General features: G+C 43.3%; 2 non-coding genes across 2 annotated transcripts; one reads left to right on the top strand and one right to left on the bottom strand.

The window, feature by feature from the left end:
• Positions 1–18,915: 18,915 nt before the first annotated feature.
• On the bottom strand, positions 18,916–18,989 carry Trnat-ugu (transfer RNA threonine (anticodon UGU)). Its single transcript has one exon. It is a non-coding gene; the product is annotated as a tRNA-Thr (tRNA).
• A 1,839-nt stretch (positions 18,990–20,828) lies between these two features.
• On the top strand, positions 20,829–20,904 carry Trnat-ugu (transfer RNA threonine (anticodon UGU)). The gene has a single exon. It is a non-coding gene; the product is annotated as a tRNA-Thr (tRNA).
• Positions 20,905–27,754: the final 6,850 nt, after the last annotated feature.

Below are 27,754 nucleotides of genomic sequence, written 5' to 3'. Positions count from 1 at the left end.
GCGTAGAGCTGTCAGTGCTAACAGACAAGCAACACTGCATGAAATAACTGCAGAAATGAATGTGGCACGTACGACGAATGTATCCGTTAGGACAGTGTGGCGAAATCTGGAGTTAATGGGCTACGACAGCAGAAGACCGACGCGAATGCCTGTGCTAAGCGCACAACATCGCCTGCAATACTTCTCCTGGGCTCGTGGCCATATCGGTAGGACACTAGACGACTGGAAAACCGTGGTCTGGTCAGATGAGTCCCGATTTCAGTTGGTAAGAACTGGTTGCGGGGTTAGAGTGTGGCACAGATCCCATGAAGCCATGGACCCATGTTGTCAACAAGGCACTGTGAAAGCTGGTAGTGGCTCCATAATGGTGTGCGCTGTGTTTACATGGAATGGAATGGGTCTACTGGTCCAACAGAACTGATCATTGATTGGAAATGATTATGTTTGGCTACTTGGAGACCATTTGCAGCCGTTCATGGACTTCATGTTCCCCAACAACGATGGAATTTGTATGGATGGCAACGAGCTATGTCACCAGGTCACAAATGTTCGTGATTGGTTCGAAGAACATTATGGACAATTCGAGCGAATGGGCCACCCAATTTGCCCGACATGAATCCCACCGAACTTTTATGGGACATAAGCGTGATGTCAGTTGGTGCACAGAATCCTACACCGGCAACACTTTACAGTCTATATAGAGGCAGCATGGCTCATTATTTCGGCAGGTGACTTTCAATGACTTGCATCCATGCCATGTGGCGTTGGTACACTACGCCGGGAAAAAGGAGATCCGTCACGATATTAGGAGGTATCCCTTGACTTTCGTCACCGCAGTGTAGATTGCAGTGGAGCAGAAGTGATAGGTAATCGTGCACTTCTAAAATTATCTACATCTACATACATACTCTGCAAGCCACTATAAGGCGCATTGTATAAGTACCTTGTACCACTACTGGTCATTCCCTTTCCAGTACCACTCGCAAATGGAGCGAAGCAAAAAAGACTATCTATACGTCTACGTACGAATTCTAATTTCTCTTATCTTGTCTCTGATGTGCTTAAACGAAATGTAAATTGACGGCGTTAAAATCCTTCTACAGTCAGCCGCAAATGCTGGTTCTGGCTCTGAGCACTATGGGACTTAACTTCTAAGGTCATCAGTCCCATAGAACTTAGAACTACTTAAACCTAAGTAACCTAAGGACATTACACACATCCATGCCTGAGGCAGGATTCGAACCTGCTGGTTCTCTAAATTTCCTTATTAGTGTTTCGCGAAAAGAACGTCGTCTTCCCTCCACGGGTTCCCACTCGAGTCTCCTTAATATTCACGTGTTGATCGAAGCTACCGGCAACAAATCCAGCAGCACACATCTGAATTGCTTCGATGTCGGCCTTTTATGCGGCTGGACTGACAATATGAAACATCCAGAGACAACCAATTTATAACACATTAGTGATAGCGCAAAACCGGCAACGGTGTGATAGTGACTCTTACAAGTCTATCACTGGCTGTGGCGCTACGGGGAAAACAACAAAGAGCGACGTTCTGTATCTAATTCACCCGCTACATACACAGAAACATTGCTGGCTGTGAACGGGATCACTTTCTCTAACAAGCAAGTCTACAAAAGTGGGTGCGACGCGTAGCGCAGCCAGCTCACTTTCACGCCTGCATAGGCGCTGGCTAGCTTTCAGACAGGTCAAAGCTGTCAATCTCTAGTACGCATGAAGCGATGGAGGGAGACGCAGCTAGAGGCCGTCGGCAGCGAGGTCAACAGCTCTTAAGCGTAATATTAGAAGAAGAACTTCGCAACGGCGTTTTTGTTCGCCTGAGACGATAGAAGCAATCCTTTAGCGCGCAAATTGGGGATATATAGAGGCAATTAACGAATTACGATCCCGCCTGTTTCTGAAGAACACATCCTCTTGAAAATATTCTCCGGCCTGATCCGCTCACTGCTGGAGTTTTAAAGAGCTTCGGCATTTTCGCCTCGAAAAGATCGCTTAATTATTATTCTCTTAACAAGGGGCTGGAATCAATGGCTTCGCGAGAAATTAACTGTGTCTCATCAAATTTTGGCATTCGGTGCTTGAAATAAAACGCTCTCATTTTTCGTTAAGACCAAAGGTCATATAAAGCTTGAAATTTTATTTTTATATAATTTTTTGTTGATCTTTCTGTAGTAAGCTAGCGCTGAGTCCAAACAAGAGCCATACGGCGCTCAGTAATCAACGCTAGAATTGCTACCGTAACTGACACCAGGAAAGAGCGTACAGAATACGTTAATAAATTTTTCATTAATACACTACCTGTCAAAAAAGTGAAGCACCCAGAAGCGTGGGGAGAGGAAACGAAATGAAACTTCACGCCTTGGCAAGGTATGTGATATTATTTCAGTGATTACAATATCGAGTCGAATTAGTAAAGAATGATGACCTCAGAAGTTAAGTCCCATAGTGCTCAGAGCCATTTTTGAAGGTTGCTACCGAAGGCCACTTTAAGAAAAGGTTTAATAAAATCCTCAGATACCATAGTAAATATTTTATTTACAGTGTAACTTGAACATTATATTTTGGATTTCACTATAGTAGCCACAGAAGGTATAAGTATTCACCATTAATGAAGTATTTGAAAAATAAAATGTTTCATCAGCCCATTCAAGGGTACTTTTTCCCTTCATTGGACCAGACATTTTCCGCTACTGTAATAGCTGTTAAATTCTGCACACTTCTAAATACGTGTCAATACATTTCATGCTTTTTTTATTTTAGGAGTATTTTGTTGGCATCTGAAACCGAATAACATGCATTCGAAACCATTCACTCAGATGGTGAATCTTTGGGAACACTGGGTACATTCAATTACCGCTAGGGTGCACCTATTGTCAATATCCACAGAGAAATCGAGCCGGCCCATCGATGGAGCCAGCCCATCGATAGCAGCCTTCCCCTACCTTATTGGGACTTTATTGGTTGTATAGGAGGCGGAGTCAGAATGTTATAATTATCTCAAAAAGTTCAATCTGCTGAAAGTTGTTCACAGTTACTGAAAAGCGTTATCTGATATGATCTTCTCAACATGTCTTACATGGTGTAAAAAGATCTTAATGAAAGCTCTGCACACTGTTTGACCTGTAGTTTTACGCAAAGGAGTGACTGATACAAATTTAGATGTCAACTACACTGCGACGAAAACATAATAAAAACCATTCCTGGATCTAACTAGTGGTCCTAGTAAATCTACGGCTGCTAATTGTTTTAGGATGAAAGGTATGATTGGAAATAGTAGGGCAAAGTGTGAGATGGTGGAAGGTTTGCCTCTTTGACAGGGTTTACACTTCCCAAGTACTTTTCGTATTCTTTTCTCCATGTTGTTAAAATAGCATGTGGTCCGTAATTTGTGGAAACATTTCAGTGGTCCGAAATGCGTGTAGCTTAAGTGCGTGTACCATATCAACTTATCAACAAATTCCTCTGGAATAAACACCACCCAAATTATAGCATTTACAGTGCTACGCTTAAATACCGTTTCCGACCAAATAAAACCGTGCAACAGCTGTATTTCTCCTTTATTTCTTCAACATCATTCTAAATGCGGTCTTATTTTGGTCTTCTGCTATGTCGAATAATGAATTTGAGATAAAGTTTTCGAAAGTTTCTTTTTGTAGATAAAGCGAGCTAAAATTGTGTCCTATAAAGTATCTGTATTGTTATCAGCTAAACCAAATGGGGTATGAGATAAAGCATCAGCAATGATGTTGTCTTCTCCTGGAACGTAACAGATAGTGAAATTACATTCCTACAAGGTCAATGCCCAAAGACGTAATCTTTCATGGTTGAACTTAGAGTTCATTAAAAACTGAAAGGATTTGTGGCTGAATCAACTTTTATATGCTTGTCAAGTAAATAGTGCCTAAATTTCGTAAACACCCAGACGATGGCTAAGGTCTCTAATTCTGTGATTGAGTAATTTCTTTCTGATTTACTTAATACTTTATTGGCAAACGCAATACTATTTTGAGAAATAATTAAATTCTCAATGTACTCTTGGAGAAGACGAGCTCTGAGTACTATTTTGGAAGAACCTGTAGATAAGCAGAAATCTTTTAAGAGATCACGATGAGCAAAATAGATGTGGTGAGCTGTGCCTCTTTCAGCGTATCAGACTCTAATTGTGCTTGATCATTTCAGTGCCAAATGGTATTTTTCCTGTCAAAGGACGTAACTCTGGTGTTGTCTAAATTTTCAGTTTCAAAAATCTACAGTAAAAATTTACTATTCCTAAAAAGCTTCAGACATGTTTTTTGGTAGTAGAAAGTAGGATTGCTCTGATTGCTGCTAGTTCTTCAGGATCAGGTGCAATACCTTCTGGTGAAATGATATGGCCTAAATATTTTGCACTCGTCTTACCAAAATGCGATTTTTCTAAGTATACTGTCAAATCTGAATCTTCAAAAATGTCCAACTATTTTTTAAAGATTATCAAAATATCATCGACGTAGGTGGTGATGTGTCCCTTTAGATGTTCTGGAAGAAGAGTGCTTAAATGTGTTTTAATGCTGCTGATGAAATGTTTAAACCAAAAGGCAACTAGTAACACGTCCCAAACCATAAAAATGGTATGTACTTCTTGTTGTCAGGATGTAACTCTATTTGCCACAAACTGGAGCGTAAAACAACAGATGACAATACTTGTATGCCATAGAAATTTTGTAACTATTCGTCAAGTGTTTGGGATCTGCCTGTTTCCGAAATAATGACAGAACTGGTCTGACTCGAGCCCAGGACCAACCATTTCTCTTTTTAAATTATGTGCAATGGACTGTTTTAGAATCTGTCAGCTGGCTCCATAACACTGTTTTCTAACATCGACTGTATCTCAACATTCACCTTTTCTCGGTAATGAACTGGTTTCATATAATATCTTACATTGAATTTGTTGTGTTCTCTAACTTGAAACTGGTGTTGAAATCCCTTGATAGTGCCAGGTCTATGTGTAAACACTACCACATGTTATTGTAAAATTTCGCTAAGTTCTTTCCTGACATGTTCATCACAGTTCTCTGCTTTCTCGATCTTTTAATAGATTAGTGTACATAAATTGATTATCGGATCGTACCTCTCGTTGGTTGTACAATGATAAGCTGTATTACTGTCAACAGAATCGGGTGAGCAGTGGAAAGAATCATTATACAGGAAACATAGGCAGTTAATCTGTTCTCCTTGTGAACATAACAAATCTTCAAATTTTGAAACGATGTGTTGATCCAAAATTGTTAAATTAATCTCTGCATCATTCATTTTGTTACTGCTTTGTATTGATTAAAGAAATTGGTACCTAAATTTATTTGAGTAGAGAGCAACGGCACTGTGAGCAAGTTCATAGCAAAACTATGTCCCTGACAAATAAATTCCAGAAAGTTCTCATATTTTACATCAACAGTTTTTCCCGAAATAGCACTCTGTATTTTAATTTTTCTATGAGGTAGTTTGGGGCAAATATTGATTTTGTACATTTATTATATGCTGACTCACTGATTACTGATATTCCGCTACTTGAGTGCAAAACTGCAGTAAAATTATTATTAGAAACGCAAATGTTGACCACAGGGTGTACAATTTGTTTTGGTCCAACTTCGTTTTTCTGGAGCCGAATGTACCTAATATCGTCGATCTGCTTTAAGTTAATATTTACGACAGCAGAGTCGTCAGTTTGCCGTCTTTTCCGTTCAGCTGCCGACACCTGAAGTCATTGTTCATACTGTTCACTCTGTCGCTGATTGTCATTAGGTGTCGGAGTTCTGCCATATAGACTTGTTCTTCTGACTGTTATTCTGATGCCGGCCGCGGTGGTCTCGCGGTTCTAGGCGCACAGTCCGGAACCGCACGACTGCTACGGTCGCAGGTTCGAATCCTGCCTTGGGCATGGATGTGTGTGATGTCCTCAGGTTAGTTAGGTTTAAGTAGTTCTACGTTCTAGGGGACTGATGACCACAGCTGTTAAGTCCCATAGTGCTCAGAGCCAGTTGAACCATTTTTTTGTTATTCTGATATTTGTTGTTGCTTGATTTCTATGGATATGCCAGATGTTATGACCCGACTGATTACATTGCTGATTACATGAATGTACACGATTATTATTTTGGTTGCCATTATATTTATGACTGTTTCCAAAACAATGTTAATTCCTGGAATAAGAATTCGAATCGTGGTCTCTGAAATTGCGTTTGTTTTTGTAGTGGTTTTGGTGCCAGACTTGCGTGTCGTAAGGACGGTGACTATGATCGCGTCTGTGTTTTTTAGCACGAAATTTGTTATATGATCTACCGTTGTTCCTATTGTCATGTCGTAAGTCATGGACTGTGCGGCTGGTCCCGGCGGAGGTTCGGGTCCTCCCTCGGGCATGGGTGTGTGTGTTTTTCCTTAGGATAATTTAGGTTAAGTAGTGTGTAAGCTTAGGGACTGATGACCTTAGCAGTTAAGTCCAATAAGATTTCACACACATCTGAACATTTTTTTCACGTCATAAGTATGAGCAATCGTAATTATCAAACTTGTGATGAGCTGGTTGTCTGTTAGAGCACGATCACTGTCTGATTCAAACTCTTGGAAAACACTCAAAAATTCTTATAAGTCGTCCTTACAGCTGCTTGCCAGGTTTGTTTAACTTAAATGGGTAGGTAATTTCTTGAGGCAAATTCTAATTAACTTAGATGCGCTGAGCGGATGGTATAAGTATTGGTTCCGTTGTATCATGTCTTCGACATACTGTACTGGACTTGACAATCCCGATTGTTCAAAGTTGTTCAACATATACTGTGTTTGAGTCTATCCTTATTTGATGTAGAGCAGTATGCAGCTACAAACGTATAGTAAAAATCCTCTTCTGATTGACAGTCTCTTATAATCGATCGCATTCTGACTGCTGGTTCATTTTCTAGATATCCGCACATCATGTCTACCTTGTGTTCAAGGGGCCAGTTTGGTGGCGACGCATAGACAAACTGATCAAACCTCGCCCTAGGATGAATTTCGTAAGTGACATTTTGGAAAACTTTGAACTTTCGTAGAGTGAGGAAGTGTTTATAATCAAATGTGCCTTTGTGCCTTAGCGCAGCATTTTCACGCTTGCGCCAAGCGCCCTGTTTGCTGTTATGTATTGACTTGTGAAACGGTTCACGTTGATAATCTCCCAAACCCCATAAGTTACTATTGTCGTCTAGGTTTTCGTAGTGTGGACTTATGTTACAAGGTATAAGCTCTTGTCTACGGTTATTATTGTTCAATACGCGAAAGTTGTGACTGTACGGTTGCAACGTCATTCTTTTGTTGTTTATTGATTTTTATCTGATTTTCCTTGAAATGTTACAAACATTGGTATTCGGGTGTGTCCGCGAAGCGCACAGGCACTGTGTAATCGGAATCTCAATGATTGTTGACAGAGAAATTTGTCATTTTTGTGTATAGATCATCTATTTACTCAGAGATGTTACTTATTTGTTCTTTCTGTACTTATTATCGTAAGTGTAAGGTTTCGAATTTTTCGGTAATTTCTTTGACATTCTCTTGCAAAAATGCTGTCTGCTCTTTTACCTCAGTAATTATTTCGCTGAGGACAACCTCGCTAATTTTTGTCATTATTTCTGCGCAGTCGGTTTTTTGTGTGTTTTGAATGTGCTCAATGTCAGTTTCTGATTAGTAAAACCGTTAAACTTTGGTTGGAAATCTTTCTTTATTTCTTCCCTGAGTGCGCCTGCAAGCTTTATATCTTTTCTTGTGTCTGCTTAAATTGCTCATTAATTTCTTTTTGTGACTGTTTACCGTCTTCCCTCAACTGTTGAAACTGTGCGTTATTTTGTCCTTGCGTCTGTTTAATGTTTGTTCATTCTTGTCGCAGTTGCGATTGTTTAAGCTGTTCAAGTAGCATTTGAAACGTCAATGTTACATTCTGATCCGAATTACGTTCTTCTACACTTATGCTCACAAATTAAGGATAATTGCAGAATGTGGTGCCACACAACGTGGCACTACAGAAAACTGGCGCTAATAGCATAGGCACGTAGGGAACACACTCGACACAGATCTGTAAGTCCACGGTATTGGTGATAAGTTGAGAAAACCGTCCCGAAACACACGTGCTACAAAACGAAATTGTTTCCTGCGCATGTACCCGACGTCAATATGGGATATGTTAACCATGCACACGTAAACAGGCCGCACAACGGGTTGTCATACTCTGGATCAGGTGGTCGAGCAGCTCCTGGGGTATAGCCTCGTCCGTGAACATAACCTGGGACCACTGTTCCAATGACCATGTACTGTGTTCTTGACACCACGCTTTACGGACTTTCCTGTGACCAGGGGTCAGTGGAATTCACCTTGCAGGTCTCCGGGAGAATAAACCATGTCTGTTCAGTCGTCTATAGACTGTGTGTCTGAAGACAATTGTTCCTGTGGCTGCAGTAATGTCCCGAGCAAGGCTACCTGCAGTACTCCGTGGCCGGCTGCGGGCAGTGATGGTGAGATATCGGTCTTCTTGTGGTGTTGTACACTGTGGACGTCCCGTACTGTAGTGCCTGGACACGTTTCCTGTCTGCTGGAGTCGTTGCCATAATCTTGAGATCACACTTCATGGCACACGGAGGGCCCGTGCTACGACCTGCTGTGTTTGACCAGCCTCCAGTCGCCCTAGTATTCTACCCCTCATACCGTCATCAATATGTGTTCTTTGAGCCCTTTTCAACACACAGTCGTCTGAAAACGTCTGCACACTTACTCGCTGCACCGTACTCTGACATGCAACAACACACCTCTGCGTATGTGGACTGCTGCCAGCGCCACCGTGCGACGACCGCAAGTCAAATGCACCGCATGGTCATACCCCGAGGTGATTTAAATCCTCAAACCGCCCACCAGGGCGTTGTTTCACCATGTATCAGCATTATCCTTAATTTATGAGCATGAGTGTACATAGTGACACAGACCGGTCTACCGGAACCAAACGTTGCAAAACCTGAATCTGTGTTATTCAACTGCTTATCCTTATCCGTGTTATTCACTGTTTGCGGTCCGATTTGCATATTGCAAACTGGCGACTTATCACCTAGTTAGTCTTGTTCGGTTTGACAACTATCACTCATTGCGGAATTTTGCTCTATTTCAGGTGTAGGCAAGTTTCCCTGCGCTTGCGTAATTAGATTACGTTCCGTGCCAGTTACAGTGTTGACGCTAAACTGTAACTGTTCATTATTAAATGAGTTAAATGACATGGTTTTGCTGTATTGCGTCAGATTCTATTGCTGTTCGTCAATGTGCAAACGCGTCTGGTATTAATTGTTGTAACAAAGTGAGATAGTCAACCGTTACCAAAAATACTAAAATTGTAATATCGTTTATCGCTCAGAATAAATTTCTAAAAAATGACGTAACTGAAACTATGACATAACCATTGCCATAAGCGAAATCCAATAGTCAGTAATGAAACTTCGTCACATGTACTGAATATCTGTCACTCATAATGAATATTTGTCACACAATAAGTACATGAAAACATAGAAAATATCACACATAACAATTACACAAAAATGGTTGTAAGGAAAAAATGTGAAATTATTAGTACATAAGACATGCGCTGTGCAGGATGCTGTCACAACAGAAAAAAAATTATCTGACTGCTTTTAAAACTTGTCAGCATAGAATCCTGGCAGGGTCGCCAAGTGAAAGTTATTTGCTCTGACTCGATCGTTCGTTCCTTTGTGAGCATTAAAATATTTGTCTGCTTTTTCCTCAAAACTGAATTTACTGTCCTCTGTTGTAAAAAGGTTGAACTGAAATTACTATAGCAAACAGTGTGTCTCAGTACACACATTTACATAAGGACAAAACTAACTGGCGTTTACTGTGGAGTAAATTAAATCCAAACTGTTACTCAAAAACCACTACCAAAATCTAAATCCCCAAAAAATTGAAACACTGAAATTATGTAGCAACACTATGAAACACTCACTGTTCACTGGCCCATTAAAAATCTGAGTTATTAAGAAAATGATTAGAATTTGTGCAATGGAAACGAGAAAGGAGAAACAAAAGAACCAACAGAATATGAAAAGAATATCGCCTGAAAAATTACAGCATAATCAGCAGCGACAGCACAGCACGAAGAAATCGTGCCAACTAAAGTAAAACTAAATTGCTGGCAGAAAGATTGGGATGATTTTCTCATATTAAAAAAAAGCTTTTTACTTGAAATGAAGATACTAATCCGTTTATTATAATGACAATGCTATGTTTTAAACTGTTGTTTCACAAATCATAAATCTCACACTTTGTTTACAAAAGTCTTACAAGGCAATGCTTTTATAATTATGCAAACTAAAATGAATTAAACTGAAATGACCTAAACTAAGACTGGGAGGTGGACTGTTCTGTTGCCTGAATCGCTAACATTATCAGTAACTCAGCAAAAATTATTACCTTAAAAACTTATCCATAATGCAAATCCATTCTCTCTGTTCCATAAATGCTGAGTCTGTTAATAATTCCTAACAATTTTCTTCAGCAAAATCCTCCTCCAATATGCGCTACGCTGAAAGTTTCGCCAGTGTACTCCATGTCCAACACTGGATTACTCTCCGCTCTAACACTGAGCCAAAGATACACAAGTTTAGAGATACACTGTCACTGCACTAAGTCAATTATTCCACAGATGTCACACACAACTGCGTAACATGAAATTTCCACTCATTCTAAAACTATCCGCAAATAAATGTCCAGTCCACCTATATATGGCCATCTTTCACTACGACGATGAGAGTTGCTCACACTGATTTTAATTCTCTACATATTAGTACTTCAATGCCACACACTGGATTACTTGGTGGATATCTTAGTTTTGGGAGATTGCATTTTGGCTGTTCAGGTAACGCACCACCAAGAAAATCACCGGATCCCAGCTCTTCGTCCGATGAAGGCTATAGAAGTCTCTGGGTGCCCTGCAGCCTTTATAACATCGTCAGAAGACTTCGGTAGTATGTTCCTGTGACTGTCTGCCACTTACGTGCAATAATCTGTTATCACCACACCTTAGTAGACTCAAAAAAAAATTTAAAAAAAATTAAAAAACTCACTATCTCATCTTACCCGGTGATGGTTGGGTTTTGGGCCATTTTGGGCAGTGGTGAATCTATTTATTGCCACTAGAGTTGCAAAACTGTCGTAGGCTACCGTAGACTATCATAAGTAAGTGTAGGCTACGGTAGTTTTCCTTGTAGCTTCAGTCAATTAAGGTCGTACCCCTGTTACCAGTACATTAGGTATGTTGTATATCTGTTAGGCGTTACCTGATAACGATCGCTTTCTTGCGTATGCGATCAGTATCTTACTAGATTCTCCTAAAAACTGGAGGAGGTGAACCGTCTAGAAACTGAGTGGAGATATAAAAAAGGTCTGGGTAATCTACGGAACATTTTCGCTCTACGTAGTTATCCTCCTGTGTGTTATTTAAAAGAAAACAGTACTTATAGCAAAACTGCAGGTTTTATTCGAAAATTGTTGATTTGTTACATGAAACGGAGAGATGTTGTAGTAAAAATAAAGAAAACAAAACAGATTTATCATATAGCTCCAGAAAACGCCATGTCATCAAAAAAAGGTAAAATTAAAGAAAAATCAAAACAAAAGTATATCAAACATCGCTTCAATACTTTGTCGAATTTATATAAAACATGTTTCTGTTCGTATTTATCAATAATAACAGGAAATTTTTGCCTTTGAGTATCATGATGAACGTTTACTTGAGTAAAAACTTACATTGAAACTAATTGCTTTGGTTGGTTACGTATGGTAACTTAAAAGCACAGACGTTACGCAAACCACTAATTTGTATTACGTATAAATTGTAATTTACATTTTATAAGAATATAAAATACACAGTGGACTAACACTGGATGATGTGCTGTTCTAGTTATGTGCAAAACAAAGAACCAAACAGTCATAAAAACAAAGAGAAGTCTTCCGCACCCACGTCCTCTCTTACATATTCATTTGTGTTTCTTTCCCTCCCAAGCTGTACCGGTAATCCTACCATTTACTACGGCATTTTCGTAGTGTACCAAGACTACCGATCCATAGTTTTGGTACAGCGCAACTCTGGTTGCGAATACATGAACTGCTTCGTTGTCTTTGGATCATCGCGATATACCCAGTACTCACCCGTGGTGATTAAGCAAATAAAGATGTCATTTGCACTGGCCTGACATAGCTACTACATTTCCCCTCTTGCCTCGGTTCGACGGGCTTTTTAAATGGGCATGAGCCGTCGCAGAACTTAGTGTGTGGTGATCTTTGATTCAGAATGTCAGTGAGGTGTTGAAAACTGATTTTCACCTTTTACACTTTCACCTCGATTGTGATAAACCGGTCTTCGAGGGCCAGGGCCTCTTTTCCTCTTGAGATTCTCGGTTCTTTACAGAGAGACGGCCTGCCACTTTGTTGTGTGCTATTCAGCCCCTTTTGACCTCAGTGGAAGCGTGTGCATCACCTAATCAGTGTGTCATATTATGGTGTATTGTTGCCGTACACTTCCAACAACCCTGCATGGATTGTTGTAGCGTTGATTCCCTTCAAGTTCAGAAAACGAATTATAGTATGATACACCCCTTTATCTAAGGTGTGTTTTGTGGCATTTTGATTTGGCTCATCTAGTGGTGTGCTACTGTGGCACGTTGACTTGCTCAATTTGTGAAGCTCTTTCTCTTGAATAAATTATCCATTTTTTTTCTGAAATTGTAGTAATTTGTTTGTCGGTACTTGCTCATCACATCTACCAATTTCCGTCCGATTCAGATAATTCCTTCGTGGTGGGTCTTTTTTTTTTTATCTGAGAGTGTAGAGGGAAGCGTTATGTGTTACGCGTGACACGGATAGGAATGAGCTTTACTTATTTTTCTTTCTTTTGTTTCATCAGTATGCTGTATTTTGGGAAGGCCGTGATTTTGTGGCTGACAGGCTTCTTGTTTATAATTGTAACAGGTGACCGTATCAACGGGGAACCAGGAAGCTGTGCGTCGAGCTGGCGGTTACTACGCATGAGTTGTCGCTGACCTCTGTACCATTTTGAGCGTAAACATTGTACGTATTTGTGTAATTCCCATAACTATCGCATTCGGCCGCGACAGATTAATTTAACTATACATGTTCCCGAATTATGGCTCCTTCCATAACAGCCGTGAAAGGACCGGCTATCATACTCGACATACTGGCTACTCAATCTGACATCAAAATGAACCGAGAACCATCTTCTGTCGTTCATTCTGCACTTCCCACCTGGTGTTAGATTAAACATTCAGCAATGCTCAGAAACAAGAGGCGGAGTATGTAGCTGTCCTGTGAAAGATATCAACTCACTGGATCAGCAATGATTGCTGGGAGAGGGGTGCTGATGAGAAGGGTGGACGCAATAAGTGAATATGAGACCTGGGGCCGAGCGGTTCTAGGCGCTACAGTCTGGAGCCGCACGACCGCTACGGTCGCAGGTTCGAATCCTGCCTCGGGCATGGATGTGTGTGATGTCCTTAGGTTAGTTAGGTTTAAGTAGTTCTAAGTTCTAGGGGACTGATGACCTCAGCAATTAAGTCCCATAGTGCTCAGATCCATTTTTTTGAGACCTGGGTAGGTGATATGAGCCTTGAGAAGCACTCATGTATATAGGTGCAGTCATGTAAGCGGTGTGTGTGCATCAACTTTTAGAAAAGGGCCTCTTGCATTGGATACTTGTCAATTCCACATTTTTTCCTAAAAACTCTCTATCGTCTCACGTAACAGTCACCGTATATACGAAACGATAGCCTTTTTAGGTCACAATTCACTGCCTGCAGCTGTATCCTCGCACTAGTTGCAGATGACTTGGAAAGAATCGTGGAAGCTAAACCGAGCAGAAATGTTGGAGGAGAGGGAGAAAGTAACCCAGACGTAGCGTCCGTAGTGGGTAAGTAAGGTTTGGTGTTAACTTTATGTTAAGCTAAAAAGTACTTGCATATAAGTAATAAGTTGTTTATACTAGCAACGAATCCTATTTTTGTAGCTGTTAATAGAGAGATATTTTCGATAGAAAACAACTAAAATGAGCATTGTCGCCAGAGAGAATCAGTCACATTTGCAAATGTATTCATGTGCCATCAAAAAACAAATAGTGCGACATGGACGCAATTAATGCAAAAAAGACCAATTTTTTTTTAAATTCTGCTGTAGTATGTTAAGAATTTTTAGTCTGATTTTTTGTACTAAATTAATAAAAAATCTTGTGCACTACGGATAAACCGAGTAAGGTTGCTCCGTTTCAAACATACTGCTCTTGTATTTGCAAACTTTAATCCAGCCCTAAATTACGGGGTCGCGGTTGAAAGTAATACTCCTGGATTTTTTAACTAAAAACTCTTAAAGCTCTTTCAATAAAACAAAAGTTATTGATAGTCTACAACTGTATTCTTCTTGTCTACACATTTGCACTCCTCTGCCGGTAGAGGACTTCGAATTGAAACATGTAACATGGCGGTGTCTAACGTAACTGTGTCGGTGCGTGATAAACAGCGTGCTGTTATTGAATTCCGAATTCGAAGAGCTCGTCCACACATGAAGCACCCTCTCCTTCAGCATGACATTGGCACACCACGCACGAGCGCTGTGACATCTGCAACAACCTGACGCCTTGAGTTCACTGTCATCGATCGTGCTCCATAGGACACCTTCGAGGACTTAGCTATTATAGTGATGGTCGGTACAAACAGAGATGAAGTTGTGGCTCCAACAATAAAGTCAAACATTCTACACTGAAGGTATCGACAAACTGGCCTCTTCTTGGGAGAACTGTGTTCGTCGCTAGGATGCCTATGTTGAGAAAAAAAAATATACACATGAAGAATTAAGATGCACCTGTTAGTAACTTTTGTATCGTTTAAAAAGTGTTTAGAGTTTTCAGATAAAAAATCGGAGGCATTACTTTTCAGCACGACGTCGCACTTAGGGCTGTAAGTAGGCTGTTTAGGTTTTTATGTTGGTAACGCCACGTAGCGCTCTCTATGAAAATCACTGACTGTGCTGTGTGCAGTCTGTGGGTGGTTGGCATTGTTGGAATATTCGCTAGTGTAATGTTGGGCAGTTGGATGTGAACAGCACGTAGCGTTGGGCAATTGGAGGTGAGCTGCCAGCAGTGGTGGATGTGGAGAGAGAGATGCCAGTGTTTTGAGAGGTTACTATAAGCGGACGATCTGGACGCGTGTCCGCCAGAAAAAGGAAATTTGTAAAGATGGTTGTCATGAATTGATTTATATATATTAATATAGAGTTTTGAACGCTATTAAGGTAAATACATTGATTGTTCTCTGTCAAAATCTTTCGTTTGCTAACTATGCCTATCAGTGGTTAGTGCCTCCAGTAGTTAGAATCTTTTATTTAGCTGGCAGTATTGGTGCATGCTGTATTGCAGTAGTTCGAGTAACGAAGATTTTTGTGAGGTAAGTGATTCATGAAAGGCATAGGTTATTGTTAGTCAGGGCCATTCTTTTGTAGGGATTATTGAAAGTCAGATTGCGTTGCGCTAAAAATATTGTGTGTTAGTTTAGTGATGATCAGAATAAGTAAAGAGAAAACTGTTTGAGTACGTTGAGTCTTGCTCAGCTGTTTGAAAATCAAATAACGTAGAAGTTTACCAGCACTGTCATTTATAGTTTTTCTAAGGGGACGTTTCAGGACAAATGCGCTGATCGTTCCTACTATAAGGCCACGGCCGACTACCTGTTCTATCCTCGTCAGACTAGACCTGTAAGTGTGTAAATACCCGTATATGTGATTTATTTTTCTTTTTTCCTTCTGAAACTGTAATACCATAACATGACCAGTATTCCCGAAAAAGTTGAATATACGAGGGGACTACAGTAATTATTGCAACACATTTTTTTCTGAAATCAGGTTGGTTTTATTCGGGATTCCAAAAATGGTTCAAATTGTGGTGTCACCGCCAAACACCACACTTGCTAGGTGGTAGCCTTTAAATCGGCCGCGGTCCGTTAGTATACGTCGGACCCGCGTGTCGCGCCACTATCAGTGATTGCAGACCGAGCGCCGCCGCACGGCAGGTCTAGAGACACTTCCTAGCACTCGCCCCAGTTGTACAGCCGACTTTGCTAGAGATGGTTCACTGACAAGTTACGCTCTCATTTGCCGAGACGATAGTTAGCATAGCCTTCAACTACGTCATTTGCTACGACCTAGCAAGGCGCCATTATCATTTGCTATTTATCTTGTGATGCATGTACCGTCAGACCGATGTTCACCAATTATGAATTAAAGTTAAGTATTCCATCAGCTACGTACTTTATTTGCTAGTATAATTACTTTAACTGTTCCAGACCTCACGCCAGCCTGCGTGAGCTTAACGCGTGCCTTTCGGCTACCAATCATAGTGGCTTGGCTGTCTTGCCAAGTCACAACACAAATGGCTCTGAGCACTATGGGACTTAACATCTGAGATCATCAGTACCCTAGAACTTAGAACTACTTAAACCTAACTAACCTAAGGACATCACACACATCCATGCCCGAGGCAGGATTCGAACCTGCGACCGTAGCAGTTGCGCGGTTCCAGACTGAAGCGCCTAGAACCGCTCGGCCACATCGGCCGGCTACGGATTCCAGTACACCACATTATTCCTGATTCTTTTGGCTACGAAATCTTATACAGTATTTCAGCATAATCTCCGTTCAATGCGACTGTGTAACGCCACCTTAATGCTCTACCACTCCACTGGTCTACGTCGGAACCAACGTTTAGCTGCACCAGTAACCTCCCCATCATTCATTTATTGCTTACTGTGGTGTGCATCCTTCATTAGGCCAAACAGATGGAAGTCGGAAGGTGCTAGATCCAGGCTACTGGATGGATGAGGTTTACAGTCCAAGAGCTCGTCTCGGATGCGCAGACTTGAGTTAGGCCATGTGTTGTCTCGGAGAAGGAGAAGTTCGTTTGCAATTTTGAAGTGACGAACACGCTGAAAGCATTCCTTCAATTTCCTGGAGTAGCAGAATACACTACTGGCCAGTAAAATTGCTACACCAAGAAGAAATGCAGATGATAAACGGGTATTCATTGGACAAATATATTATACTAGAACTGACATGTGATTACATTTTCACGAAATTTGGGTGCATACATCCTGAGAAATCAGTACCCAGAACAACCACCTCTGGCCGTAATAACGGCCTTGATACGCCTCGGCATTGAGGGAAAAAGAGCTTGGATGGCGTGTACAGGTACAGCTGCCCATGCATCTTCAGCACGATACCACAGTTCATCAAGAGTAGTGACTGGCGTATTGTGACGAGCCAGTTGCTCGGCCACCATTGATCAGACGTCAAAATGGTTCAAATGGCTCTGAGCACTATGGGACTTAACTGCTGTGGTCATAAGTCCCCTAGAACTTAGAACTTTTGAAACCTAACTAACCTAAGGACATCACACACATCCATGCCCGAGGCAGGATTCGAACCTGCGACCGTAGCGGTCGTGCGGTTCCAGACTTCAGCGCCTTTAACCGCTCGGCCACTCCGGCCGGCGATCAGACGTCAGTGCGAACAAGTGGTGACCGAGACGTGTAACCAATGGCACCCCATACCATCACGCCGGGTGATACGCCAATATGGCGATGACGTATACACGGCTCCAATGTGCGTTCACCGTGGTGTCGCCAAACACGGATGCGACTATCACGATGCTGTAAACAGAACCTGGATTCATCCGAAAAAATGACATTTTGCTATTCGTGCACCCAGGTTCGTCGTTGAGTACACCATCGCAGGCGCTCCTGTCTGTGACGCAGCAAGGGTAACCGCAGCCATGGTCTCCGAGCTGATAGTCCATGCTGCTGCAAACGTCGTCGAACTGGTGGTGCAGATGGTTGTTGTCTTGCAAACGTCCCCATCTGTTGATTCAGGGATCGAGACGTGGCTGCACGAGCCGTTACTGCCATGCGGATAAGATGCCTGTCATCTCGACTGCTAGTGATACGAGGCCGTTGGGATCCAGCACGGCGTTCCGTATCACCCTCCTGAACCCATCGACTCCATATTCTGCTAACAGTCATTGGATCTCGACCAACGCGAGCAGCGATGTCGCGATACGATAAACCGCAATCACGATAGCCTACAATCCGACCTTTATCAAAGTCGGAAACGTGATGGTACGCATTTCTCCTCCTTACGCGAGGCATCACAACAACGTTTCACCAGGCAACGCCGGTCAACTGCTATTTGTGTATGAGAAATCGGTTGGAAACTTTCCTCATGGTAGCACGTTGTAGGTGTCGCCACCGGCGCCAACTTTGAATGGCCAGTAGTGTAGTTGCACCATGAGGGAGGACATCAAACAGAATAGCCTCTTCAGAATCCCAGAAGACCTTCGCCATAACTTTACCGGCTGAGGGTGTGGCTTTGAACTTTTTCTTCGGAGCTGACGAGGTGTGGCGCCACTCCGCGATTGCCGTTTTTGTTATCATTTCCAAGTGATGAACCCATGTTCGACGATGTTCGAGAAGTAATTTTCAAGATCAGCCTCATCACGTGCAGGCAGTTACACACAAATAGTCCTTCGATGCTCTTTATGGTCTTCTGTTATACAGCGAGGAACCCAAAGGGCACACAACTTTGGTTACCCCAATTGGTAGACGAATGTGTCAACAGTATCAACAGAGAAGTCCAATTGTGCAGAGATGTCTTTGATTGTGATCAGTCGATCACCTCGAATGAGAGTGTCCGTACGTGCTAACATTGCGGAGTCACAGTGTGTGAGATTACTATGAAATGACAACCCTTAGCTGCTTACAGACGTTGACATATGTCAACGGGGGCAGATGAAATGTGTGCCCCGACCGGGACTCGAACCCGGGATCTCCTGCTTACATGGCAGACGCTCTATCCATCTGAGCCACCGAGGACACAGAGGATAGTGCGACTGCAGGGATTTATCTCTGGCACGCCTCCCGGGAGACTCACATTCTCAAGGTATTGTCCCGCACTACATTCGTATATACAGGGTGTTTCAAAAATGACCGGTATATTTGAAACGGCAATAAAAACTAAACGAGCAGCGATAGAAATACACCGTTTGTTGCAATATGCTTGGGACACCAGTACATTTTCAGGCGGACAAACTTTCGAAATTACAGTAGTTACAATTTTCAACAACAGATGGCGCTGCAAGTGATGTGAGAGATATAGAAGACAACGCAGTCTGTGGGTGCACCATTCTGTACGTCGTCTTTCTGCTGTAAGCGTGTGCTGTTCACAACGTGCAAGTGTGCTGTGGAAACAACATGGTTTTTTCTGGTGTTGGAATTCCACCGCCTAGAACACAGTGTTGTTGCAACAAGACGAAGTTTTCAACGGAGGTTTAATGTAACCAAAGGACCGAAAAGCGATACAATAAAGGATCTGTTTGACAAATGTCAACGGACTGGGAACGTGACGGATGAACGTGCTGGAAAGGTAGAGCGACCGCGTACGGCAACCACAGAGGGCAACGTGCAGCTAGTGCAGCAGGTGATCCAACAGCGGCCTCGGGTTTCCGTTCGCCGTGTTGCAGCTGCGGTCCACATGACGCCAACGTCCACGTATCGTCTCATGCGCCAGAGTTTACACCTCTATCCATACAAAATTCAAACGCGGCAACCCCTCAGCGCCGCTACCGTTGCTGCACGAGAGACATTCGCTAACGATATAGTGCACAGGATTGATGACGGCGATATGCATGTGGGCAGCATTTGGTTTACTGACGAAGCTTATTTTTACCTGGACGGCTTCGTCAATAAACAGAACTGGCGCATATGGGGAACCGAAAAGCCCCATGTTGCAGTCCCATCGTCCCTGCATCCTCAAAAAGTACTGGTCTGGGCCGCCATTTCTTCCAAAGGAATCATTGGCCCATTTTTCAGATCCGAAACGATTACTGCATCACGCTATCTGGACATTCTTCGTGAATTTGTGGCGGTGTAAACTGCCTTAGACGACACTGCGAACACCTCGTGGTTTATGCAAGATGGTGCCCGGCCACATCGCACGGCCGACGTCTTTAATTTCCTGAATGAATATTTCGATGATCGTGTGATTGCTTTGGGCTATCCGAAACATACAGGAGGCGGCGTGGATTGGCCTCCCTATTCGCCAGACATGAACCCCTGTGACTTCTTTCTGTGGGGACACTTGAAAGACCAGGTGTACCGTCAGAATCCAGAAACAATTGAACAGCTGAAGCAGTACATCTCATCTGCATGTGAAGCCATTCCGCCAGACACGTTGTCAAAGGTTTCGGATAATTTCATTCAGAGACTACGCCATATTATTGCTACGCATGGTGGATATGTGGAAAATATCGTACTACAGAGTTTCCAAGACCGCAGCGCCATCTGTTGTTGACAATTGTAACTACTGTAATTTCGAAAGTTTGTCTGCCTGAAAATGTACTGTTGTCCCAAGCATATTGCAACAAACGGTGTATTTCTATCGCTGCTCGTTTAGTTTGTATTGCCGTTTCAAATATACCGGTCATTTTTGAAACACCCTGTATATAGTTAAGGCTCACCAGCCATTTGACCATCTTCTTCTGTGCGGATGCACAAACAGTGCTCGAACTCTTACGGGAATCGGCAACGCGCCACGAGTAATGAGTATTATGGGCGGGGGCCCTACGAATGTAGTGCGGGACAATACGTTGGGAATGTGAGTCTCGCGGGGGAGGCATGCCAGAGATAAATCCCTGCAGTCGCACTATCCTCTGTGTCTCGGTGGCTCAGACGGATAGAGCGTCTGCCATGTAAGCAGGAGATCCCGGGTTCGAGTCCCGGTCCGAGCACACATTTTCATCTGTCCCCGTTGACATCTGTCAACGTCTGTAAGCAGCTAAGGGTTGTCATTTCATAGTAATTTCGTTCTAACGAGCTGCGTGGTCACCGATGGTATCTTCGTATATATCACAGCGTGTGAGGCCGGGTGGCGCGCGAGGGGTTGGACAGGCTGGAGCGACCTTGTTGCGATGGTGACAGACGCTCGTCCAACGACTTGCAATGTCCCCTTTGAAAAATTATTAATGACAGTGCTGGAAAAACTCTTGCGTTATTTGATTTACAAACAGCTGAGCAAAACTGAACGTACTCAGACATTTCTCTCTTTACTTATTCTGATCATCACTAAACTGACACACAATATTTTTAGCGCAACGCAATCTGTCTTTCAATAATCTCCACAAAAGAATGGCCCTGACTAACAATAACCTATACCTTTCATGAATCACTTACGTCACAAAAATCTTCGTTACTGTAACTACTGCAATACAGCGAGCGCCAATACTGCCAGCTAAATCAAAAATATAACTACTGAAGGCACCAACTACGGATAGGCATAGTTAGCAAATGAAAGATTTTGATAGAGAACAAACAATGTATTTACCTTAATAGCGTTCAAAAGTCATTATATATATATATATATATATATATATATATATATATATATATATATATATATATATATATATACATTCCTGGAAATGGAAAAAAGGACACATTGACACCGGTGTGTCAGACCCACCATACTTGCTCCGGACACTGCGAGAGGGCTGTACAAGCAATGATCACACGCACGGCACAGCGGACACACCAGGTACCGCGGTGTTGGCCGTCGAATGGCGCTAGCTGCGCAGCATTTGTGCACCGCCGCCGTCAGTGTCAGCCAGTTTGCCGTGGCATACAGAGCTCCATCGCAGTCTTTAACACTGGTAGCATGTCGCGACAGCGTGGACGTGAACCGTATGTGCAGTTGACGGACTTTGAGCGAGGGCGTATAGTGGGCATGCGGGAGGCCGGGTGGACGTACCGCCGAATTGCTCAACACGTGGGGCGTGAGGTCTCCACAGTACATCGATGTTGTCGCCAGTGGTCGGCGGAAGGTGCACGTGCCCGTCGACCTGGGACCGGACCGCAGCGACGCACGGATGCACGCCAAGACCGTAGGATCCTACGCAGTGCCGTAGGGGACCGCACCGCCACTTCCCAGCAAATTAGGGACACTGTTGCTCCTGGGGTATCGGCGAGGACCATTCGCAACCGTCTCAATGAAGCTGGGCTACGGTCCCGCACACCGTTAGGCCGTCTTCCGCTCACGCCCCAACATCGTGCAGCCCGCCTCCAGTGGTGTCGCGACAGGCGTGAATGGAGGGACGAATGGAGACGTGTCGTCTTCAGCGATGAGAGTCGCTTCTGCCTTGGTGCCAATGATGGTCGTATGCGTGTTTGGCGCCGTGCAGGTGAGCGCCACAATCAGGACTGCATACGACCGAGGCACACAGGGCCAACACCCGGCATCATGGTGTGGGGAGCGATCTCCTACACTGGCCGTACACCACTGGTGATCGTCGAGGGGACACTGAATAGTGCACGGTACATCCAAACCGTCATCGAACCCATCGTTCTACCATTACTAGACCGGCAAGGGAACTTGCTGTTCCAACAGGACAATGCACGTCCGCGTGTATCCCGTGCCACCCAACGTGCTCTAGAAGGTGTAAGTCAACTACCCTGGCCAGCAAGATCTCCGGATCTGTCCCCCATTGAGCATGTTTGGGACTGGATGAAGCGTCGTCTCACGCGGTCTGCACGTCCAGCACGAACGCTGGTCCAACTGAGGCGCCAGGTGGAAATGGCATGGCAAGCTGTTCCACAGGACTACATCCAGCATCTCTACGATCGTCTCCATGGGAGAATAGCAGCCTGCATTGTTGCGAAAGGTGGATATACACTGTACTAGTGCCGACATTGTGCATGCTCTGTTGCCTGTGTCTATGTGCCTGTGGTTCTGTCAGTGTGATCATGTGATGTATCTGACCCCAGGAATGTGTCAATAAAGTTTCCCCTTCCTGGGACAATGAATTCACGGTGTTCTTATTTCAATTTCCAGGAGTGTATATATATAATTTTGTGACATCCTTTTTCTGACGGACACACGTCCAGATCGTCCGCTCAAAACTGTGGCATCTCTCTCCCCACATCCACCACTGCTGGCGACTCACCTCCAACTGCACAACGCTACGCGCTGTTCACGTCCAACTGCCCAACACTACACAAGCGAATGTTCCAACAATGAGTCCAACCAGCCACAGTCTGCACACAGCGCAGTCAGCGATTTTCAGAGAGAGCTATACGTGGCGTTACCAACATAAAAACATAAACAGCCTACTTACAGACTCACCATGCCTTTGTTCCCTCCCAGGTCTCCGTAGTTATCCTGTAACGCTTGAATATCTGCGATGTTCCAGTTTTCCTCCAAAAGAAACTCAATGATAGCTCTCTGTTTGGAACGTAACTCCTTTACAGACACCGTTTTGAAGGCTTCGTACAGCGCCACGCCCTATCGGAACTTCATGAAACTGTAGGGGCTAAAGCGGAATATTCCCACGATGTCCCACAACAAATTCCGCAGTTTTCCAACCGAAACAGACTGAGAAAAGTACGTGTTGCCTTCTTTAATGAACGCCCCTTGTAATACTTCTGAAACGTTCCTTTCGCCCGTGTTCGGTGCTTTCGTGACATCGCGCAGAGTCCCCTAGCACTACGAGGCACGCCAGACAAATTACGCGACATATTGCTCCACAGATCTACCCGGAACGTTTGTCAGCGTGACTGGATTAACTTCGTCACTTCTACAATATTAAATCAGTCTAAATAAAGGTCGCTAGCCTCGCTGTGTCTCGCCAGGCAGGGTTAAACTTCTCAGCATTCCAAAGGCTGCAATTAAAGCCTTGTAACTACCGTGGAGACTCGACTAACCACGTTAACTGTTGTCGAAAGTCATTCGGATAATCAAAAATCCTGATAACTGAATGTATGAAGAACAGCGATTTTTGTATTATTAAAACTAGAAAGACAACCCACGTCGCCCACGTATGATTATCTTTTAGGTCATATGGTTATATGGTTATCTTCCTTGGGTTAATACATAATGTTAGGTGTTCATTCAGAACAACAAAAATAAATTAAATTTATTAAAATCAACAAAAATCAGTTTTTTAAAGACATTACAGACACATTTTAGTACATATGTACATCTATTTTGAAAATTATTAAAGTACTGCAAGCTTTATCATGAAATACCAAATAAAAGTCACATAGGACAGTCATTGTAGTTTAATTTTGTTTAAAATACTTGATAATTATCATCTGAAGTGGACAATTGTTTCTCTTTACTGCTTCTACATCACGAAATCGCTTTAATTGTAGTACACTCACGATATCATATTCTGGTTTTCGAAACATTTGTACAGGGCTTGAAATGCTTCCGCAGGACATGGTCCTGCATCATTTTCTGCATTACTTTTTCTTGTGTTTCATCTTTTTGCATTTTCTGCTGTTCGTTTGCCGTCAATATGTTTTCAACAATTTCGTCATCCGATATGATGTGAAAACCTTGATCATTACTGTTACAAGTGACCCACATATCATTGGCATCACAAGCCTGACGTATTTGTATATTTCTATGTTTGTCATTAGCACACACACACACACACACACACACACACACACACATATATATATATATATATATATATATATATATACTCCAAAACAGAATCATCCGTATCTGCAACAGAATTTTCGTGCTCCCGTTTCAGTATTTTGTTCCAAGCTTTGTACAAAGTCTTCCTTTCAATTAAATCCCACGCATCTACGACCACGTAACAACAGTTGTTGAAATTAATTTGCTTCAAAATTGACAAACGATTCTACGTTATCTTTAACAACGGATAACAATCTTCGTAACAGTTGTTTTTTATAAAGTAGTTTTAATGTTTCAATAGCATTTTAACCCATTGGTTGTAGCAAGGATGCCACATTAGAAGGCCAAAATTTCACCTTAAACATGTCATTTTCTCTTTCTCTAATATTACAGCTGAAGGATGGGCTGGCACATTATCCAGTAAAAGTAGGATTTTTCTTCTCTGCTAAATTCGTTTTGAGGTGTGACATACTAGTCAATGAATATTTCGGTGTTCATCCACAAGCTCTTTTGGTTTTGATAAATTAAGATAACCTTCATGTTTTTTAAGCGTCTGGATTTCTTTCTGGATTTTCCTATGAGGAGCCAAGGAATTTTACAGGATTCCGGTAGCGTTTGCGGAAACTAATGTTGTTACTCGCTCTTTACTACATTCATCTTCGGAAAAAACACAACGCCTTGAACGACTAGAGACAGGACGTTCATATTCCCGGGACATGTACATTTGTATGTTCTGGGTTCATGGTAACACCGATATCGCGGTGCAACGCCACCTACTGGTAAAATGTGCCTTCGACTCTTATTGTCACGATAAACCGAAGGTAATGGATCAGTGTGAGTTGAGCAGACGTTCAGGATGCCTCCCAGACGTATGCGAGAATCGTACCGTCAAATCAGTGAGTTTCAAAGAGGGCACATTATTGGCATGAGAGAATGTGATACATCCAACCGGGAAATTGCTGCTCGCTTGGAACGCAATGTTTCGGCAGTGCAACGGGTATGTGGTGAATGGTTGAAGGAAGGCCGTAGGACACGAAGAGATGGGTCAGGTCGCCCCCTCCCCCCTTCCCGAGAAGATCGACTCCTCATCGGAATGGAATTATAGGACACATCTGCGGTTCTGGCGCAACAGTGGAACGGTGTAACACATCGTACACTATGAGGGGCTACAGTCCGTCACCGTTCATTACGGTATGGGTTACGTGCCCGTCGTCCACTTTTCCACTTACCTGTGATGAATGTGCAGAAACATGCTAGAAGGCAATGATGTATGGGACGACGTCACTGGGTACTAGTATGGCATCAGACAATGTTTTCGGACTAACACAGGTTCTCTTTGTTTGAACCCGCATTTTGGTTCAGCGCAGACATGGGGAGCTGCATCACAGTGACTGTTGAGTACAGCTACAAATCACAGTTGGTGCGTGTCCAGGGCACTGTGACCGTTGTGATCTACGTGAATGACATCCTGCTACCCGTATCCATACCATTTCTGCACAACATCCCAGACATAGTTTTCCAGCAAGACAATGCACGACCACATGTTGCTGTACGAAAAAGTGTCTTCTTGGTGTCACAGGATGTCAGCCTTTTGCACTGGCCCGCCAGGTCACCAGACTTACCGCCAATCGAAAATGAGTGGGTCATGGTGAAACGACGGGTGCAGCGCTGTGACCCAATGCGGACCACCACAGATGAACATTGGAACCAGGTGAATGCAAACGCCATTCACACCTTATACGCGTCGATGTCATCACACCTGGAACAAATAATCAGTACCCATGGCGGACCCTGTGCCTATTAGGCAACAGGACACACACTGAATCGAGGTGACTGGAATGCTAATCATCTCTGCAGAACATACTAATGTACACGTCCTGTGAATATGATGAACGTCCACCTCTAGTCGTTCAAGGTGTTCTGGTTTTTCTGAACATGAGTGTAGTTTTATATCCTGGAGCCGAACACTCTCGGAGAGAAGCAAGATTTTGACAGTAATGACTTCGATTTTACCCTACTGACCATTAAAATTCCTACACCACGAAGTTTACGTGCTCCACACGAGAAATTTAACCGACAGAAAGAAGATGCTGTGATATGCAAATGATTAGCTTTTCGGAGCAGTCACACAAGGTTGGCACCGGTGGCGACACCACAACGTGCTGAGATGAGGAAAGTTTCCAACCGATTTCTCATACACAAACAGCAGTTGACCGGCGTTGCCTGGTGAAAGGTTGTTGTGATGCCTCATGTAAGGAGGAGAAATGCATACCATCACGTTTCTGACTTTGATAAAGGTCGGATTGTAGCCTATCGCGATTGCGGTTTATCGTATCGCGACATTGATGCTCGCGTTGGTCGAGATCCAATGACTGTTAGCAGAATATGGAATCGGTGGGTTCAGGATGGTAATACGGAACGCCGTGCTGGATCCCAACGGCCTCGTATCACTAGCAGTCGAGATGACAGCCATCTTATCCGCATGGCTTTGGTTCAAATGGCTCTGACCACTATGCGACTTAACTTCTGAGGTCATCATTCGCCTAGAACTTAGAACTAATTAAACCTAACTAACCTAAGGACATCACATCCATGCCCGAGGCAGGATTCGAACCTGCGACCGTAGCGGTCACGTGGTTCCAGACTGAAGCGCCTGGAACCGCACAGCCACACTGGCCTGCCGCATGGCCTTAACGGATCGTGCAGCCACGTCTCGATCCCTGAGTGAACAGATGGGGACGTTTCCAAGACAACAACCATCTGCACCAACAGTTCGACGACGTTTGCAGCAGCATGGACTATCAGCTCGGAGACCATGGCTGCGGTTACCCTCGACGCTGCATCACAGACAGGAGCGCCTGCGATGGTGTACTCAACGACGAACCTGGGTGCACAAAAGGCAAAACGACATTTTTTCGGATGAATCCCGGTTCTGTTTACAGCATCATGATGATTCAAATGGTTCAAATGGCTCTGAGCACTATGGGACCCAACATCTTAGGTCATAAGTCCCCTAGAACTTAGAACTACTTAAACCTAACTAACCTAAGGACATCACACACACCCATGCCCAAGGCAGGATTCGAACCTGCGACCGTAGCAGTCCCGCGGTTCCGGACTGCAGCGCCAGAACCGCTAGACCACCGCGGCCGGCATCATG

The sequence above is a fragment of the Schistocerca cancellata genome, chromosome 4 (assembly GCF_023864275.1).
Source record: "Schistocerca cancellata isolate TAMUIC-IGC-003103 chromosome 4, iqSchCanc2.1, whole genome shotgun sequence".
Lineage (NCBI taxonomy): Eukaryota > Metazoa > Arthropoda > Insecta > Orthoptera > Acrididae > Schistocerca > Schistocerca cancellata.
Note: the sequence above shows the minus strand (reverse complement) of the source record. Positions and strands in the feature narration are given on the sequence as shown.